Source organism: Oncorhynchus clarkii, chromosome 17, assembly GCF_045791955.1.
Source record: "Oncorhynchus clarkii lewisi isolate Uvic-CL-2024 chromosome 17, UVic_Ocla_1.0, whole genome shotgun sequence".
Classification (NCBI taxonomy): Eukaryota; Metazoa; Chordata; class Actinopteri; order Salmoniformes; family Salmonidae; genus Oncorhynchus; species Oncorhynchus clarkii.
This window is the reverse complement of record NC_092163.1, coordinates 58,159,607-58,168,556: the sequence shown is the minus strand read 5'-3', so window position 1 is coordinate 58,168,556 and position 8,950 is coordinate 58,159,607. Positions and strand designations below refer to the sequence as shown.

The 8,950-nt window shown below is 40.9% G+C and overlaps 1 pseudogene; it reads right to left on the bottom strand.

The window, feature by feature from the left end:
- Positions 1-1,771: 1,771 nt before the first annotated feature.
- Positions 1,772-6,442, bottom strand: LOC139369467 (kinesin-like protein KIF17; annotated as a pseudogene).
- Between the last annotated feature and the right edge of the window lie 2,508 nt (positions 6,443-8,950).

Below are 8,950 nucleotides of genomic sequence, written 5' to 3'. Positions count from 1 at the left end.
GCAATTTCTCATGGATTACCTTCATTTCTCAGAACAAGAATAGACTGACGAGTTTTAGAAGAAAGTTCTTGTTTCTGGACTTTTTGAGCCTGTAATCGAACTCACAAATGCTGATGCTCCAGATACTCAACTAGTCTAAAGAAGGCCAGTTTTATTGCTTATTTTATCAGGACAGCAGTTTTCAGCTGTGCTAACATAATTGCAATAGGGTTTTCTAATGACCAATTAGCCTTTTAAAATTATAAACTTGGATTAGCTAACACAACCTGCCATTGGAACACAGGAGTGATGGTTGCTGATAATGGGCCTCTGTACACCTATGTAGATATTCCATTTTAAAAAGTCAACTGTTTCCAGCTACAATAGTCATTTACAACATTAACGTCTACACTGTAATTCTGATCAATTTGATGTTATTTTAATGGATAATATAGTGATTTTCTTTAAAAAACAAGGACATTTCTAAGCGAGCCCAAACTTTTGAACGGTAGTGTAAATCGGCTTGAAAATCTATGACAAGACTTGAAAATGGATGTCTAGCAGTGATCAACAACCAACTTGACAGAGCTTGAAGAATTTTTAAAGAATAATGTGCAAATAAATATTGTACAATCCAGGTGTGCAAAGTGCTTAGAGAATTACCCAGAAAGACTCACAGCTGTAAATTGTTGCCAAAGGTGATTCTAACATTCACACTCAGAAGTGTGAATACTTATGTAAATGAGATATTTTTGTGTTTATTTTCAATAAATTAGCAAAAATGTCTAAAAACATGTTTTCACTGTCATTATAGTGTATTGTGGGTAGATGATAAAGAGAAAAATGAATATTTAATACATTTTGCAGCCAATCTGTAACAAAATGTGGAGTAAGTCAAGGAGTATGAATACTTCCGAAGGTACTGTAGTTGCCATTGACTCACATTGGATTTGCGCCATAAATGCTCACAAGTTAACATTTGAAACAGTAGACAATTTAAACAACCAAAGCATGGATTAATGTCATACCTTGTCCATAGACTGCTTACAGGGTAAGGAAAACAATGTCATTTGGGGTTAACTAACCCTTTCAACTTAAATTTTCAGAAAAGGTCAATTAAATTTTACTGCCAAATAAACCCGGCTCAGATTATTACAACCAGGGAACAATCAATTCAGGTTGTCTGTGTCACTCAGCTCCCTGGAGGTCACAAGGTTGCTCCACACTCGTCTTGTTTCCAGACAACACGTCATTGACACGTCTTTTTAGAGGACAGGAAACCGGAGGCTACCCTCCACCGTCATACATGGCTTGTTAACACTGCTGCTATGACAACACCACCCTGGCCCCAGTGCATTTGTGGAGTCATCCAGATTGTGTGACACTGAAACTGGTCTGACATGTTTGCCTCTCAGATCTTATTTCTTAGCCCTGATGCTGAAAGACTGAAGATGACCTTCCTGTTAGTGATGCTCAAAAAAAAATATTTTGCACAACCAGACATGTATTCTGGGAAGTGAAGTAGTACGAGACATGAAATGAACAAGATACACAGTAAGCTACAGAAAGAATATTGTATTAACAATTACAGTTTATGAGCAGCAAAAACCACAACAGTGATAAATATTATATTCAAGGTTGGATAAACCATTGTATCACAGAATTAAGAGTCACTGCAAGCACTATGGTGTGGCATTATCTTCGCTAACATTTAAAAAGGTGCAAAAAATAATAATAAACACCAGAAGCATCACATTGCCAGACCAAGTGTCCATTTAAAAGTGCCATTATATTGCTGGTTACTGAAAGTTCAATAGTGAACTACTAACAACCTAGGGTCAATCACAGTGGATGAATTAAATACTCTACCTAAACAAGCCAACGAATTGTGAGGTCTCTAGTGGTCAAAAAGGGTGGCAGGTAGAAATTGATAGACTGGGGGAGGTGGTGACAGAGTGCCTCTGTAGCCCAGCTCTCTATGTTCTGCTTTTCTTCCTCTTCACCTTGCCATTGGCTGGTGACTCAAGGCGGAAGGGGAAAGGGAGGAGAGATTCAGGGCTGAGTGAGGGGCCAATGTTGGAGCCGCTGGAGGTCAGGTGAGGCGTACCATTCCTCTGGGGTGCTGAGTGAACTGCTGCATGGGAAGAGGTCATCAGTGGAATAGCCACACATGTAGGGCAAATTATCTGTTGAAGTTAAGCAGATAGCAGGTTAGATCTTTTGAATGTTTCCAGTAACTGACTTGTACCCTTCTAAAACTATTTTGTATTAGCAAGCAGTACATTGGTATGATGTGGTGTTATGATTGTCACATTTTATTTGAATGTTGATTCCAAAAGTATCTGAATTGTATTATTTCATTGTCTATTCGGGAACTTTCCCTTTGGTCTGCACACTTCATTAAAATACCAATGAATAGTTTGACTGTTTTTATGTTAACATTAACTGCACCTCAGTCACAGTTGTGGCTCAATGCCCAGCAACTGGTTGACTCTCTTAGGCTTGAAGTAGTTGCTGGCGAAGTTCTCGCTGTCGCTGCGGTTCATCATCTCTTTATATACTGATTTCATCGTCCTGCACAAAACAGGCAACGATGAAGGATCATAAACATTTTGTTTTGTTCCTCATATCCCATAGGGGAGGTAAAAAATATAAATGTGTTTAATAAAAAAAAAATGTAAAGTACAAACTTGAAAGGATTCTCCTGTGTCAGCCGCTGAGCTCATGCACACAGAGAGCCTCTGAGCTGAAGGAGCTACTGCTGAAAGACAGAAGGGACACAACAGAGGATGAGAAACCTAAACAGGACCAACCATCCATGTAATCACAACATTGAAAATCTAAATAAAAATAGTCCATCCACTGAAAGATTAACATTCGTTCTAAATTCAAAGACATCTTCACAACATAATTTCTTCCCCGGTCCTACGCTCACCTGATAGCAGGGCTGTTTTCTGCACCAACATGTCAGGCAGCCTCGAGGTGACGCTGTCGTCATCCCAAGTGGCCTCCGTCCGCAGGCGATCCAAGTTGCTGTAGTTGCAGTCACGACGGACCAGGCTCTGTAGCAGCTTGCCCTCCCCCTCCAGCCTGCGGATTGTTGCCAGGTAGTCATTCCTCTCTAGCTCAAACTCCGTCTGCAAGTTGTGGATCTCCAGCGTGGCCACCTTCAGCTGTGGCATCACATCAGGAGAACACCACAAAATGACCATACAGACTTAAGTCTGTCACAGTACATAATGTATTAACAGAATAGGCAAACAATACAAATGCGTGACAGAAATGTGGTACAGGAACAAGCATGTTGGTAGATAAATCATTAATCTGGCATTTCTTTTCCATGAAGATGTGTCCCACCTTGCCCTGTGTGTTCTCTAGGAGTCGACTCTTAGCATGGACTTCCTCCTGGATGGAGTCGTAGACATTGAAGATCACATTGTCACTCTCCTCACCATTCTCTGCCAGGGCCAATCAGCTGCTTCTTCCTCTGATCTGCCAGGGTATTCCTCTGTCGGTGTGCTGTAGCCTGGAGACAGGACAGAGCACCAAGCCACACCACTGGACATTATGTTATATAAAAGGGAGTGTGTGTGAGTGTGGTAACTCACCTCTTGAGGACATGCTTCTGGTCCAGAGGGCCTGGGGTACCGATTGGAGGAGAGTCTGCATTCTCCTCCCCCTCAGACCCTATCTGGACACTGGTCATCTGGCAAGATGCATGTGTCTGGCTCACCCACAAGAAGAGAAGTTACATCATTAAAGGGGCCGCCCTACTCAGATGTGTACTACTACAAAATGCATGCATAACCGGTTACCCACAAGTACTAGGAACTTGATGCATGGGTATCTTGGCTAGGACTGGTTCCAAATCACTAAGCTCATGTGCAGTGACACAACATAATTCCTCCTCAAGAGCTTGTATAATAAGGATGAAGAGCTCTGACACTAGGCAATTAGAAAACAAGGCTTAATATCCTGTAATGTACTAGAGCACTATCTATACACCTGACGGTTAAAGCTATTTATCTTCAGAAAATTTGTCTTATTAATATCCTTGGCTATGGTCGTCTGTGTGAAATTTGAATTGGTTGGAGTTTTGAACGTAGACAGGGATGTCGTAATGGTACCAGCAGTGGTAATAGAGTGCCCTCTGCTGGTCTGGGACTTTTCCAGATTGGACAGCTTGGTCTCATATGAAGAGCGCAGGACAGCAATGTCCTCCTGAAGCTTGGCCTTGGATTCCTGCTCTGCATTATACTCAGCCTGAAGCCAGGCCAGCGTCTCCTCATACTTCTGAAGGTCACAAATAGGTTAGTTGAGCTCATTCTGCTAAGCAGCTTCAGTCAACTTCTTGTGGAAGTTAACCCACCTCTTTAATCTTCTCCTTCTCTGTAGTGCTGGACTGTGGCTTCGATGGACCAGCAGAGGGCCCTGCAGACAACTGACCATCCAGAAACGCTGATTAAAATAGGACCATGGAGAATAATAACATTTTAATCTAGCACTTTGATGTGCAAACTCTTACTCTCAGTGATTAGACAAAGTGTGGAGAAAAGCATGGTGCTCACATGACAGGTTGGTATTGCCCAGCTGGCCAGAGATTAAGGCACATACAGTGCCTTGCGAAAGTATTCGGCCCCCTTGAACTTTGCAACCTTTTGCCACATTTCAGGCTTCAAACATAAAGATATAAAACTGTATTTTTTTGTGAAGAATCAACAACAAGTGGGACACAATCATGAAGTGGAACGACATTTATTGGATATTTCAAACTTTTTTAACAAATCAAAAACTGAAAAATTGGGCGTTCAAAATTATTCAGCCCCTTTACTTTCAGTGCAGCAAACTCTCTCCAGAAGTTCAGTGAGGATCTCTGAATGATCCAATGTTGACCTAAATGACTAATGATGATAAATACAATCCACCTGTGTGTAATCAAGTCTCCGTATAAATGCACCTGCACTGTGATAGTCTCAGAGGTCCGTTAAAAGCGCAGAGAGCATCATGAAGAACAAGGAACACACCAGGCAGGGCCGAGATACTGTTGTGAAGAAGTTTAAAGCCGGATTTGGATACAAAAAGATTTCCCAAGCTTTAAACATCCCAAGGAGCACTGTGCAAGCGATAATATTGAAATGGAAGGAGTATCAGACCACTGCAAATCTACCAAGACCTGGCCGTCCCTCTAAACTTTCAGCTCATACAAGGAGAAGACTGATCAGAGATGCAGCCAAGAGGCCCATGATCACTCTGGATGAACTGCAGAGATCTACAGCTGAGGTGGGAGACTCTGTCCATAGGACAACAATCGTATATTGCACAAATCTGGCCTTTATGGAAGAGTGGCAAGAAGAAAGCCATTTCTTAAAGATATCCATAAAAAGTGTTGTTTAAAGTTTGCCACAAGCCACCTGGGAGACACACCAAACATGTGGAAGAAGGTGCTCTGGTCAGATGAAACCAAAATTGAACTTTTTGGCAACAATGCAAAACGTTATGTTTGGCGTAAAAGCAACACAGCTGAACACACCATCCCCACTGTCAAACATGGTGGTGGCAGCATCATGGTTTGGGCCTGCTTTTCTTCAGCAGGGACAGGGAGAAGATGGTTAAAATTGATGGGAAGATGGATGGAGCCAAATACAGGACCATTCTGGAAGAAAACCTGATGGAGTCTGCAAAAGACCTGAGACTGGGACGGAGATTTGTCTTCCAACAAGACAATGATCCAAAACATAAAGCAAAATCTACAATGGAATGGTTCAAAAATAAACATATCCAGGTGTTAGAATGGCCAAGTCAAAGTCCAGACCTGAATCAAATCGAGAATCTGTGGAAAGAACTGAAAACTGCTGTTCACAAATGCTCTCCATCCAACCTCACTGAGCTCGAGCTGTTTTTGATTTTGCGCGCTCAATTTTTCAGTTTTTGATTTGTTAAAAAAGTTTGAAATATCCAATAAATGTCGTTCCACTTCATGATTGTGTCCCACTTGTTGTTGATTCTTCACAAAAAAATACAGTTTTATATCTTTATGTTTGAAGCCTGAAATGTGGCAAAAGGTCGCAAAGTTCAAGGGGGCCAAATACTTTCGCAAGGCACTGTAGCTGCTTGATTTCCTCCTGGTACTCTCGGAGCAGGGAATCTTTGTGGTCTTCGTTGATGCGGGGCCTGTTCTGGATGCTCTTGGCCCTGTTGGCGTAGCGCAGGGTGCTCAGGCTCTCCTCATAGTTGTTGTCTGCAGGCCACCATCGGGGTGCCAGTGTTCCCTCCCAGGGAGTCCTGCAACAACCGGGTCAGCTTGGAGTCTCGGTAGGGGATCTGTTGAGATGACGTTGCCTAGAGCTGACTGGGACAGGTTGATCTTGGTGGCCTCATAGAGCCGTTCCCCGGTGGTACCCGTCTTAAACTGGCGCTCGCTGCCAGCCAAGTCCAGCAGCACACGTGTTTTCCTAACTGACATGTTATTTAGTTTCAGATATATACTGGAGATGTCCAATAGTCCACGAGCTGGTGCTACTGCATGTAATTCACCATAATCAAGTTGTGAAAATGTAGTAGGATTTATTGTAGGCCAACCTCAACCAAAGGGTAAATTATCTCGTTGTACATCTGCTCAGTGTTTAAGTCAATGAAGAGGCTTCCATCAAAGGTGAATTGTTTTGGTGGCTCCTCCTTCACCCCTGGCTTCTTGATGAAACACTGACAGCGACTCATCTCTACGGATACCACCGTCTTACAATTCAACATTTGCTTCCTATCATTCATCGGCAGACAACTGACCACTACCTTCACTGACTCTGCAGCCATTTTTGCCTCAGTCTTCTTGGGGTGTCTGATATCAGACACACGTACTGGTGACAAGCAAGGCAATGCCTGATTAACACCGTTTGACACTGGTAGCCAATATCAAAATTAGAGTCAATCGTCAGTTGAATCCTACAGACGAAGAACCATATATGTGAGAATTTTTCCATTTTAAGACAATCAGTTGTTTTTATATTATTGTGTGTACCACATTAGGTGTTTTATGGTTGACAAATAATTCACCATACCCATATCTTCCAACAATTGATATTTTGTTATTTTAAAAAATACTTGTTTTATTGCCGTTTTAATTTTTAGAATGTGGAAGAACAGTATATCTCGTGATGATTTCAGTTTGTGGAAGAACAGTATATCTCGTGATGATTTCAGTTTGTGGAAGAACAGTATATCTCCAGTGATGATTTCAGTTTGTGGAAGAACAGTATATCTCGTGATGATCTGTTTGTGGAAGAACAGTATATCTCCAGTGATGATCTCAGTTTGTGGAAGAACAGTATATCTTGTGATGATTTCAGTTTGTGGAAGAACAGCATATCTCCAGTGATGATCTCAGTTTGTGGAAGAACAGTATATGTGACATTTTGCATGACCCTTGTAAGATGTCCTTTTTTAACACCTGATATATTAAGTACAGATGCCCTTCATGTAAATAACTTAAATGCAATATGTAGTTCATTAATTTGTATGGAGGTTCATTTAAAGGTGGTCTATCAACTTTAGCACTGATGACTTTCTTAAAAGTTGAGTCATGAAGTCATGAAGTCTCATTTAAAATGAAGTCCTCAATGTGAACATACCATAGAATAACTACAAAAATAGAATACAATTAAATGAATTAAATCAAAACAAGCCCAACTTGTACATATTAAATATGGATCAATGTGATGTACCAATATGCATGTCCATTATGCAGGTCCCTAAGGTCAATATTACAAAACGTTCAGAAAACCATTCTCTTTGCGTTTAACACTATGATCAGCAATTAAGTTTTGAATTGCGTTAAACCCATGCTAAAAACAAGAAATGTCCTTCTGTACTGAGGGGCAGAGGACTGATGGACAGAGGACTCTCATAAGTATTAACTGCTTGGAGTTAATGATAAATGTGGTGACAGAGAGATCTACTGTATATTGTAATGAATAAAAAAAAGAGGGAATCAAGATCAAATGAATACTCACATACTGTATGTGATGACTTTTGTTTTTAATTAATTCCGATTAAAAAAAGTTCAAATGATCACACACAAAATCATTCTCAACAGAACACATTGTACATAACATTTTCTACACTAGGAACATCTTAAAATTAATTCAATATATTGTGCTGGTTCAAATCATACACATTGATTCACATAGAAAACACGTACTACACATTTAATTTCCTACAATAGGGGTGACATGTCTTCTGAAATGTATTCAGATTCAACATACTATACAGGTTCAGGGGATCAAACTCACAGAAAAAACGGTTAATTACGTAGCTTGGTTTAACATCAAATTATTCACTCTGCAGTGATTTATAAAAAGAGCGTGCAGCAGCTGGCAAGTAGTTGAGCATGGTCATCAGATCTTGGTACTTGTTTTTTTTGATGGGCAGAGGACTCTCATATGCTCTAGGGTAGTGGCTTGCAAAATAAAGAGGTTGAGGTGTAGCTCCTTGTTTTGGTTTGGAGATCAGCCACGATTTCCATCCCTCATAGACTGTGGCTCTGTCTGGCGTACAGATTCCAAGGATCCTCAACTGAAATTAGAACAGAAACATTTTAAGTTCCTGACATCAATAAACAACTTTCACAGTCAAGCATTAGGATATTTTATTGTTAGAACATGTTGCGTGTTGATGGGATGTTAGTAAACTATTCTCTGTGCAATACCTGTGACTTTTAACCACCTCACCTTGAACGGTTTTGCTGGTTGTGCTTCAAGTATCATCTTTGAAACATCATCAGTTGTATGAAGGACTGACACCTTGCGCCTCTTCACGATGGTGGCAAAAGATCCATCACAAGGAAGAAAAGGATGACCAGAGACCATGAACTTCTGCTCAACTTGGGTAAAGTAGCCCATAGAGACGAGTATCGACATCAGATTGAGCATCCATCAGTTGTTATTCTGCCCACAGCATCTGTCACTGAAGATGATCA